Source organism: Cinclus cinclus, chromosome 2 (genome assembly GCF_963662255.1).
Source record: "Cinclus cinclus chromosome 2, bCinCin1.1, whole genome shotgun sequence".
NCBI classification, from domain to species: Eukaryota; Metazoa; Chordata; class Aves; order Passeriformes; family Cinclidae; genus Cinclus; species Cinclus cinclus.
The window spans coordinates 3,838,730-3,851,368 of NC_085047.1; positions in this window are offsets into that span (position 1 = coordinate 3,838,730).

Below are 12,639 nucleotides of genomic sequence, written 5' to 3' on the forward strand. Positions count from 1 at the left end.
AAACAGTGGTTATCAAGGAAAGCAGGTGGGTTTGTTTTTTAACTTTTCCTCTGCCCTATCTCCGAGCCCTGCCTTGCCTGCAGTCACTGTAGGGGATCGGGGTGCAGAGCAGCTGCTTTTATCATGTTGGAATATCCACCTGAGGTACCTGTGACCATCAGTAAGTTCAATAGCACAGAAATAAAACCAGAATGGGAAGAGCAAGCCCTCTCACCACACAACGTGGCACCTGGTATAAAGGTGATGTAAGGTGTTCGTGGCTGTCTCGCTCCCAGGTAATTTATAATAGCCCCAGGTTCCAGTATAAAAAGCACATAGCTTCAGGGATACACGTCAGCTTTTCTTGCACTGGCTGTCATCCCCTTGGAAACGTAATAATTAAGATGTCTGCTGTAACTGCTTCTGTCAGAAATATTGTTAGATTTCAACCCAATTCATGAAACTCAGGATATAAGGGGGAAATCACTGTATGCTGAATGACAAACTGAGGAAAGTCTTCCTACTGTCAGGAGGAACAATTGAACAAATAGAGAGGCAAAATTCCTTGTCTACAATGTGAAAAATGTCTTTTCCAGAAAATATGTAAATGACAAAAAAAACCCACCAAAAAACAATAGCAAAGATGAGCATTAATTTGACAAGGAACAAGGCAGCTGCAAAAGAAGTGAAATGGTTGCTAGTGATGTGAGAGATCTCCATCTGGTTAGATATTGAGTTTTCCAATTTCACCAGGTGTGGAGGTGCTGGCGTGAGCCAGCAGCTGCCTGTGCAGGGCTCTGGATGGATGTGGGATGATGGATGTGGGATGATGGAGCAGAGCAGCAGCTCGGGAGCTGTGCTCTCCCAGCTGGGCACTCAGAGGCTCTCACCTGCCTGAGAACAGCCCTCAGGAGATGAAACAAATGCAGTGAGACAGGGCTACAATACTGAGGGTGCTGCTGGGCTGTCAGTTAATTCTCATTTAGCATTAATCAACGAAATAAGACTCAATTAAACAAGTTGCAACCAGGATTAACAAGCGACTTTAATTTGCCAGTTAGGAAAGGATGATTTTTCTGCCCAGTGACACACTTTTCATGTTTCCATCTGTGGAGCTATTTAAGGGGAGATAAGTCTCCCTGTGTTGTGTTCCCAGGCTTTTCTCTCTAAATATTGCCTGTGAAAGGCTACTCAGTTATTAAGGCCTATGTTGTAACACTCATCAAAGGCCAGGGAAGATCCCTGGCTGCTCAGTGTGGAGGAGAGACCCCCTTGGCTGCAAGTGCTGGAGCATCACCTGCTCCTGAAGCTGATCAGAGAAAACACGGAGCAAGGATCGGGCAGGGATCACAATTCTGTGATTTTAGGAATTGCTCTGTGCTGTCACCCAGCAGGTTTGGGGCTGGACTAGCCAAAGAAACAACGGCCATGATTAAGTAGCAGACCAGAGAAATAAAATAACAAAAGTTAGAGAACCAAAGGTTAAGAATGGAGGAAGGAGAGGAAAACTGCTCATGTTTTCAGCTGGAACAACCCCAACTCCACATCCTTCCAGGAAGGTGGACACTGAACTCCAGCTAAGGCTAAGGATGCAGAAATATGTGAAGCTAAAGGATTATTTTTCATGCCTTGCATAGGTGGGCCCAGTTACGTACATCATTGTATTTTCCATTCTTGCAAGAACTGTGTTGTCAACATGAGTTCACCTGATAATTCACCTGTGCTCTTTTTTCCTGCAAAATTGTCATTTTCCAATATATTGTCCCAGGTAATTGTTTCCTAGGATTTCTACCTTGCTCTTATTGTACTGTGCACTTTTGGTGCCTTGCTCTATCTCAGCAAAGTCATCCTGAATCTGAATTGTGTTCTCCACTGTTTTTGAAGCATTTCTAGTTACATGTCACCTACAAATTCCATATTCCGTATTCTCCTACCCAAGTCACTCAGGAGAATTTTAAGCCATCATGAAATCTGCTGAATCTCATTTTGGGCATCCCTCCATTTTGACAGCAAACCTCAGTGATTATCTCCTTCTGGAATTCTAAACACATTCACACGGAACTTACATTTTTTCCTGTTTTATTTATGTTTCCCTATGTTGTGGATAAGAATGTCATCTGAGAAATTGCCAAAAACTTTATCAGGTTTCTGACATCTATTTCTTCTCCCTTTTCCAATGAGTTATGATTCTGTCTTGGAATTAAATTAAGTAAGTCTCAAGTGACTTTTTTTCTTGATAAATGAACATGGCTTCTTATCTTCTCCTTGTCTTCTGGATGCAAACAAATATTTTGTTGAACCATGAATTTCAGCGTATTACCAGGAAAGATAGGTCAATCAAGTTAACCTTTATGCTTTAACTCATTCTTCTTTTCCCTTATGAAAAATAGCTGTGTTTTTTTCTTGTCTCTCACTTTTTTAGTGCAAGAATTGCCTGTGCAACTGCAAACTGTCTGTATTTTTAAAATAATTATTCCAGTGGATATGTTAAATTGCCAGTACTTGATTTTCATTCAGTGCCCTAAACTATTTATCTCTGAAGAAATATTTATTTTCATTTGTCATTTTTAATGAAAATTATAAATATCATTTACTGTCATTTATAGTGACAATTATAGGTCTGGGTGATGCTAAAAGTAGCATAAAATTCTCTAAATTAATTGCAGAAACTTTATCTTAAAGATATTAGTTTTACTTCTGCAAGCATGGCATGTCACTGATGATCAAAGTTTGTTTTTTATTTTTAAATGTGTTTTCTTTTTCTTTGCTAAAGATTCACAAGATCAGAAATTTTCTGTATTAATGATCCAAATTTTTTTGCCCCAGATCAGAAGAAAACCTTGCAAAAAAGAGTGACTGGCATTCACAAACTGCTGAAAAATGTGCTGGCTTTAAAATCTGAAGCTTGACCCTGCAGTTTGGAACAGGGTTGTAGAGACCCATGGAATTACAACTGGAGACACACACACAAGTCCTTAACAGAAAGAACTTGAAATTTTTCTAAGGATTGGAGATCTTTGAATGAGATAATTATAAAAACTTTCTTCTGCAATCTGGGTTGCAAAGAGCTCTCCCTCTTACAAGACAGAAGAAGAAAGAATTTCATTAAGCAGATACCAAATTGTATCAGATGAATACAATATCATTTTCCTTCTCCAGTCATGGTTCTCCATAATTAAAGCATCCTTTTGAATGGGCTGATGCATTCAGTTTATTTTTGTCCTCAATCACTCCAGCCACTGTTGTTTTTTTTAATTTAACCTTCTGTACTCCCATCTGCCTTTATATGATTATTCCAACTAAAAAATTCAATTCCCTAAGCTGTCTGTAAATAAATATTGCGTAAATACTATTTTGCAGCTGCCAGAAGATATTGAACTACTGAGATTAACCTTGTAGATGTACTAACTCCACCTCCAACTCTCTCTCAATTAATTTGTTCAGTTTTAACTACTGAAGTCACCAATCTTTTCCATTTAAAACTAAATATGCTCTAAACTGTATTTATTTACAGCTTCATTTCAACCATACAGTCTGACACACTTTTCTTGCAGTTTTTGAGGTTACTCAGTTTGTTGGTGATTTGACCTTGTCACTTGAAGTTCATATCCAACACTGGAGTAATTCCCACAGTATCCTGCATTTTTCCACCCTGTGAATCGTCCTGGCTACTTCTGAGATTCCCAGTCCTCTGAATAATGAATGAATAATTTAAGAATCAATTTCTTAATCTGTTGCATTCATTCATTTTGCAGTGACTTTGATGAGAAATGAAAGCACTAACCATCTTGCAGAAATGAGCATATCAGACGTGACTTTTTTTTTTTTTAAAGACTGGTTCTCAGGAACGAAAAAAAATAGATAGAATTTAAAGGAGTAATTGGAAGTGAAACCCATGGGCATACAGACATTAATTAACCCCCCATTTCTTCCTAACCCCAGTAGATGAAGCCTGTAGTTGCAGTTTAATGGATAAATTTCACTTTCACCACCTCAATAGTACAACACTGTGGTGTGCAAAGGACATCAGCCATGTAAACAATTTCCCACTCATCTCACTCCTTGAGGAAATTAATATATTGCAAGAAGGTATTTTTAAAATCTCCTATGTATATATCTCAGAACTCTCCAGATTTATTTGAAACAACCACCTGTATAATGTCTTCAGCTACAGAGGCACTTCTTTGTTCTGCTGTCTTGATGATTAAAGTAATCTTAATAGAAAGCACAGGAATTTAAATATGTCATTAATAATTGATATTTCAAGGATAAAATCTCTTAGAAGTTCTTGTTTTAATTCTGTTCTTTGGAGTTTCACAGAAAATCGAAAAGACAATTTAGGCTACTTAATATGCATAAATGCTGGAGGTGAGACTCGCTGGAATCCAACTTTTTAGAACTCTTTAATTAAAACATTGTATGTTTATTAACAAATTTATTTTGTTCCTACCTTTGTCTATACAGGCCTGAGTTTAGGTAAGAGAAGTTATAGAGAGGGAATGAATTGTGATGGAAATAAATAAATCAGCCAAATAAATTTGAAACAGGAAGGAGTGGTTGATTTTAACCCATGAGATGCTTGTAAGTGCTAGGAGCCGAAGGAAGGACTGGTCTCTGCTGGGAGACAATGCAAGGAAAAACAATTTTTAGGGGACCCACACAATTCTTATCAGGAGATTTCGTAGTTGGTGTTGGTTTTGTTAAAGTGCCCTCATGAGGTCCAGCACATCTCAAACGTCGCTTGCTTTGACATACAAATCATGTAATCAGCAATGATTGCACAGACTGGATCAGGTGGTCTGGGGTTGCATTGTATTAGTGAGAGGAGGCTCTCCTGACTGGAGTGCACAAAGTGAGCACAGAGCAGAGCACTGTTACTGACAACAAAACTGCTCTCTGGCACAGAACGTTAAAGAGAGCACCGAGACCCCCTGCACACAGGGCGATGAGCACAAGAACCTGCATTTATCAATGGTGATTGTCATCAACTCTCCTGAGCCTGACTTGGGCTTAAAAGGGTGTCTGGGGTGTTCATCTGCTTCGTGACACTGTGGTATCTCTTTACAGCCTCATTCTGGGTATATTGAGCTTCCACCTACCGAAAAAAACATCTCATTTATTTATCTTTTCCTTCCCCAAAATGTTCTTCTTGTTACATTTAAACATTACCCAAAGGTACTAGACTGCAGCTTCTTGGTTGTGGGCTTTAGGATAGGCATGAAGGACTGGAGTAAGAGAACAAGGATGCTGTGGGACTGTCCACTCAATTCCTGCTGATATTTTTGGGTACCCCAGCTCATGCTGAGCCCTGATGAGCGCTGGGAGCAGCAGCATTGGATTGAAGCAGGGCTTGGCAGGCAGGGCAGGAGGTCAGGAAGAGCTAAAGGGCCTTTATGCAGCCATGGTCACCTGCAAATCCCTGTCTCCTGGCATGTTCATTTATTTTAATCTTTAACGAGCTCATGAAATAAAGTTTATCTCAGAGTACAGGTTTTCCTGCCAATTTGAGAGATCTAAATGACCCTTGACATGTTGACAGATTTAAATTCCTTAACTAGTGTTCCTTACAGGAACTGTAAAAAGAAAAAAATTAAGGAACCTGAACCAAAAAAAAAAAAAAAATGGAATGCAACTGCTCTGAGGTGTACTCTTTCTACAAGCAGCAAATCTTGAGCTTTGTTGAACAAAGCTCTGAGTGGTTTTCTTGTCACAGTGCTTAGAGAGAACAAACAGTCATTGTTACACAAGCTTCACCTAATTTACCCAACACACAAACCATGTTCTAAACCAGCCTTCCAAAAAATTAAAAGGTTTCCAACATAGTTCTTGGCATTTATGTCCAAATAAGATCAATTCCCATCATGACATTTGCTTAAAATATAAGAAAGGCATTTTTTACCAGTACCCAAGCTCCAGTGACTTTCTCCCCTTAAGAAAAATGCTCTTGTTAGCAGGTGTATTTGTACACCTGGCAGCCCAGAGTTCTCCATAACTCTGAAAAAATAAAAAACAACAAACTAGTTTTATGAACATGTGATTCTTATTTATTCACTGGACTTAAACAGTACCTTTTTCACTACACTACTTACAGTAGATTTTTTGTCTGAGCATTGCAAAATATGCCTCAGATTTTAAGTGGTATAATGGTGTGTGGAATAAGGTGTTTGAGGGCACACAGAATTCAAGCTCACTGTGGCTTTTCCAGACTTTAGATTCTCAGAAAATACACTTCTTTTTAAGAAGAAAAGACATATTTGATTAATTTACAACTAATTCCTCCTGAATTTTGCCCACTTTGCAAAAGAAAACATCAGCAACATGCAAGAAAAAAAGCAAATAACAAAGGTTTTGCTGAATTGAACTTAGAATTTCTGCTAGGATGTACAACATCAAAGCCAGGTGCAAATCAAGCAAAGAGATTCTTTTCAGGGTCATCATCATCTCCTTGAAAATTTTCAGGTTTGCCCAGCTGTTGCAAATCTGCTTTCAAAAGACCCAGTGCATGAAATTATTTTTCTTTACTGTTTCTCATGGCCTACTAAACCACATAACCTCACATATTATCAACTCATCTTCTCTCTCTGATACAATTTTGCCAATTCTTCAACAATCCTTTCAGTGACCTGAAATATGACAACTTGGAAGAATCCACATCTTGCTCTCTTTCATGCAGCTGATCTTTGTTAAATCATAAATTATCTCTTCCCTTTAGTAAGACTATGCCTCGTATTCTTACCTAAAATAAAGCACCTGGAAACAGCAGAGTGCCATTCTCAAAAATCTTATCCTAAACTTTAAAAGTGTTTGGGAGGAAAAAAATCCTTGAGAGGTGTTTATTTCCAACATCTGTGTTCTCAGCATTAATTATTCCACCAGTAAAATAAATGAGGCACTGTCAGTGGGGCACAAGGTATTACACCCAGCAAAAAGGATGCAAAATCTCTGCTTGTACCTAATCCAAACATATGCTGAAGGCAGAAAAGACACCAGATTTTGCAGAGACAGAGCTGCATCACTCTACTTCCTTTAGTGTCTATTTCTCCTAGAAATTAATAATGTTACAGATTTCTGACCAAGGAATTGTCTCCCACAAATTATTTTTCAGAAGGAAAATGAAAATATTGAACTTGCTTGAACTCTTGAATTAAATATTTTTTCATATATATATTTAAAAGCAGGAAGGAAAATTTTTCCTATAAGGCTAATGATGTACATATTTTCAGCGACTTAATTTTATATTTTTCAGTTGCTAGAATAAAAAATAACCTTGAGAATTTATTCTAACAAGTTTTGCTTCTGCAACACCATGTTTTACAATCAAACCATACTCCAACTTCCCAAGTTACTCAAATTTGTATTTGCTCAGCTAATGTTTGGTTACAGGAAGTACAGACACTTATTTGCATTTCAGATCTAATAAAAAGTCATGAAGTTCCAATTTCAATCAATTTGACTTAGTCCCCATGGTAGTCCCAGAGGAAATATGAGGGGAAATAGGGTGTTTTGTTCCTATTAAAAGTGATTGATTGATTGATCGATTGATTGATCTATTGATAAATAGATGATGCGTCACTCACAAAAGAAGATCAGAAGCCTTCACCATAATGAGAAAACTATTAAAAGAAATAGTTCCAAATGTGAGATAAGCTGCTGTGAGAAAAGCAGGTGCATTGTCAATATACCTTCAAAAGCCCTCTGAGCAGTTTTTCCCTCTGTGTTTTGCACTGCCCTGCGTGGATCGATGTCCCCCACCTGCAGAAGTCTCTCACTGATAGATTTTATTACTTACATTCAGCAATGGGCTAACAATTTGTCTATTTTGAGCAGATGGATTTGCAGCACAGCAGTAAATAGAAATACTGAAAAGGCCAGTGCCAGGCACTACGTTGGTTCTGCATAATGAATTTTTGCCTTTATTTTTCTGGAGAGTTTGGAAAAGGAATACGAGGATGCTCAAGTCCAAGGAAAGAGCTGGAATAAACCTACCTACTCAGAGCTAATTGGTATTCAAATGAATAATTACTGGCTTTGTCAAATAGATCTATTCTGATTATTTTCCTATATTAGGTCTGTCACTCCTTCTAAATTCGAACACTGTGTTTACATCAAGCTGTCTTTAGCAATTTACCAGAGCTACACATTTGCACAGGTAGCAATTAGAGCGGCCTGAGCAACAAAAGCAGCTCCTAATAGAACCGTGGATCAGTACATTCATTCATTAGGTGATTATCACTGATAACCTCATGACAAATGGACACATTAATTAAGGGATTGCTTTTCTAGATAAGGATTTGTTATGTTCAAAACTGTATAAGGAGAAATTTCCATTAATGTCTTCCTCAATAGGAGAAAGATCTATATGGAAATAATAGTTAAGTCTCTTATGAATATGTCAGATTTTCTAATATTCACGTGAATTATTTAGACAACATACATTCAGCTGTGTACACAGCACACATATTTTCCCCCATTATGTGTAATTTTACCTTTTTGGTGTGATATCTAAATCCACTGCCTAAATTATAAATAGAAACAGGGACTTTCAAGTCCTTGTCTTCCACAAGTACATCTGGAACCTCTGGTGCAGCACAGATTAACATGTGGCAGATGTGTGACCAAGCAAACAAAAAGACTCGGCTTGGCTCCAGACAGTGACAGCCCAGAGCTCTCAGCTTTGCCCTGCCTCAGTTTCCTCCTCCCAGCCCTCAAAGGGGGAACAACAACAGACACAGGTTACTGCTGTGGTTACAGCATCATTCCTCCAGTCCACAGCCCATTCTGCCTGGCTGGAAATAAGCTGCAAATGTGTGAATAGAGCACGGCTATAAAACAATTTGGTTTTCCAAAGCGTGCTACAAACTCAGATCTCATTAATAGGTGTGATAAGCTTCCCTACACTCATTTGCCCAGAGATACCACAACCAATAGAGATACCAAGATGTACCCCCTTTTCCCTCCTGATTGTCTTCCTCAGGAGTAATTTTTAGTCATAAACTCAACAGTCCCTCTGGAAAACTTCTCTCAGGGATATTCAAGCACTTCCTGGTTTTTGTGGCCTGTTTCCCACCATGCTGTGGGCACAGGTGAGGAAATGACTGCACATAACTCTTGGAGCTCTCTAAAAGACATTTTTGAAGATATAGTCAAATCCCTAAGCATGAACACTAAAAGCCTCTTAGGTTTTAGGGCTTACAGGAGAATTCATACTCTTGACTTGGACCCAGCCTGAGATTCAGCTCCTCTGATTTTACATGTCAGGAACTGAACAGATTCACATATGATCTGGTCACTGTTAATCCCTTTAATAATCTGTTTACAGTGTCTTCCAGAAAGATATGCACATGGCTTATTTCTGTGATTGAGGACTTTTGCTGACTCCTTGAATCAGTGAATCCCACAAGTGCACACAGTAGAACAGCACAGGCCAGCATGCAGGATTCCCAATGTCAAACACCTGGAATTCACCAATACTAAATACTAAAGAAATGCTGTTAGAGAAGTAGCAAATGTAGGGTTTAGATGTGAACTGGATGCCAAACTGCTCAGCCCTAGGAACGTAGAAATGATTTCAAGTGAGATGAGAAGATCCTTGCAGGACAAGACCAGCGATTTTCTCTCTCCTGATTTTACACTCAGCTTGGGCCCAGCAGAACACTGGAGCTGCACATTTGGAGCAGTTGTCCTTGTAGCTCAGACAGATTGCTGATGAACAACCTTTTTTCTTTATCCCTAAATCGGCAATGCTTGCAAAGTTACCCCTCTGAGCTTAGAAACTCGAAGTAACACTCACTTGTGCAATTCCAATAAAATCACACGTCCTAGACAAAACCCCACCTTCAAGCACAGAGAGTGAGGCTTGCCAAACCCCTACACAAGTGAAACCTATTCCCATTTGCACAACTTAGGCACACTTTGTAGTGTGTTTTACAATATTAGCTTGGTTTAAAATAACCAGCCATTACTACATGACAAAAATGCCTGGTATTATATAGAAAATCCATAGAAGTTCCCTGTTGATAGATCAATAATTACTGAGCAGAAAGAAGTACAAAAGACAAAATGATATGACAGGTTCATTTATAGACAAAGCATGGTGTTTTGTATTAATAAAAAACATTCTCACTCTAAGGCTAGTATTAATGAGAAACTTATTGATTCATTCAAACTTCTTTAGTTTTTCTCTAATGCATATTGAGCTGAATTTAAAACTCACTGAGTTGTCTATAAATATTTTGCATAGGAATAGCAATGTGCTGATCTGTGAAATATGTGGGCTTTTCTGCATTAAATGTTGCTTTTTATTTTGCTTGAGTGTAGAATGTATGGTGTACACGTCTTTTAAATTGCTTTGTTTTTATCAATCCTTAGATCTGCAATAGCTTAATTTTTAAGTGCTGGCCATTTCACAGAGGATATAATTCTTCACGTTACCATCAATAACAATTAAACAACAGCAACAAATAAAAACCCCAAACAAATAAACAAACAAAAACCCACAACAATTGCTGCAAAGAAAACAGTATATTTAAGACCTAAAATTGCACCTAATTTAAGACCTAAATATTTCACCTAACAGAGAAGCACTTCTTCAGCTCAATGCTAAGATCAACTGTGCCAGCTGCACTACTGGTAACAATCCAGTGGAGACAGAAAAATGAGGATATGCTAGAAAAGGATGTATCTAACAGAGGTGCACAAATGTTTGGTTTTTTTTTGCTTTGATCATTTTTGTTGTGGGGTTTTGGGGGGTTGGTTCTTGTGTGTGTGTGTGTGTGTGTGTGTGTTTTTGTTTTGATTTCAATGAAAACACAAATCCAGACCACCGGCCAGAGTACTGGGAATTTAATACGTGTGAGGTCCCAAAAAATCAGCATCATGATTTGTGTTAACAAAATGCACCATTTAAAAGTCGCAAACGTATGGGAAAAGGTCCTCCTAAAAATTAAACCCCTCCAGTTCACGCTAGACTTGATGCCAGCACACAACCCATGTGTTCCCCAGCACCAAACCAATCTGTTTTTCTGGCTGTGTGCAACAGCAGGGCACCTACATGCCTTGCCTGTGAATCAGTACGTTCCATAAATAGGCGAGTGGCTTCACTTCATGATTTTCCTCCCCACTCCTCCACCACTGTCATCGAGAAAAAATTGGAATACTTGTGGGCACAAGGCCACAAAAGAGTTTCAGTTCAGGAATTTATTTCTGCAAACAGAGTGCAAGTGTGCATCTCTATTTTCCTTCAATTTGTGCTGTGCTGTTAGCACTAAATCAGTCTTCAGTTCAATCCTTGGTCATTGAAGTCTGCACACTTGTGCACAGATAAAACTGAGTATTATTTGTGATTTGCTTTCTCAGGGATATATTATTACTTGTTTACTTGTAAATACACATTTTCAGGTGTTGCTTTGCCTCCCAACCACACTTCCTACTGTAAAATGCACCACCCATGTTTTTAAGTACACAAAGAGAAACACTGAACACAGATCTTCACTGCCCTTCTCCACACTGCCACCCTAAGGGAATAAAAATTAATATTAACAAAAAGCTTAATCATTTTCAGATTATTCCAGGGCTGGTACTAATAGCTACATCACTTGAGCATCTGGGAGAATTATTTTAAAAGGGAGAAATAAAGATGGGTTTACAGTTGCCTGATTTTCAGAATCCCCAGGTATAGCCAAGTGCCTGACTGTGTTCTGGTCCAAACAATATCCAAATTGGGCACTTCATGGGTCAAAGAGTGGTGAGTGGTGACCACTGGAAGATTTCCTCCCAAAGCCTCCTTCTGATCTGAAATACAGTATTAATATATGTTTGAAAATACTACTAAATAAACCAACTCAGTCTCAACTTCTGAAGATCTGCATCCACAGTACCCCACAACAGCAACAGGGACACAAGTTTGGAAGTTTCTGGAAGTTCATCCGTGAAAAAACACCTTTGGAAAACAAAGGCTGATTCATCTGTAAGAAATAGGGCCCATTCCTCCTCTTCTGCTGCTCACCCAACAACTTCTCTCTTGCTGAGGAATCAGCAAGTTGAGCATGAACACATTCCACAGTCACACTGGCAGCTGCTCAGCTTGAGTCAGCACGCAGCACACGGAGTCTGTAACTTCCCCAGATCAGGAAGATAATGCACAAGTAATGCAAATTAGTTACTATCAAGCCCTCTGTTCACATAATAAGCAACTGATCAAAATTTTCTACTCAAAAAGGAGTCAGCAGAGTAAAGCAGTAAATTTCCTTAGCATCTGTTGTGATGGAGATGGAGTAATGGTTCACAGGCAGGAGCTGCAGTTCTCAATCAGCTTGGTGCAGTTATGGGAATAATCACTGTGGACAGGAGTGTTTCAGGGAAAATAGAGTTCTGGATTAACAAATTGGCTGTGAATCATTAAGGGATAGGGCATGAAATTATATTAAGCCATGGCAACAAAGGACTTCCAATTATTTATGAAAAAAGTCAACCGAGACAAACTGCTGTAGCATTCATTAAACTAATGAGGGGAAGCACCATGGACTGCAGTTTGAGGGTAGTACCTTGAGGTCAGAATACAATTTGATGTAACTCTGGTTTGATCTCTCTGCTGAGAACTATGACAATGCTTAAAAATTAAATTTTATAAAGATGTGAAGCATGTGGCTGCCCTTCCTTCAG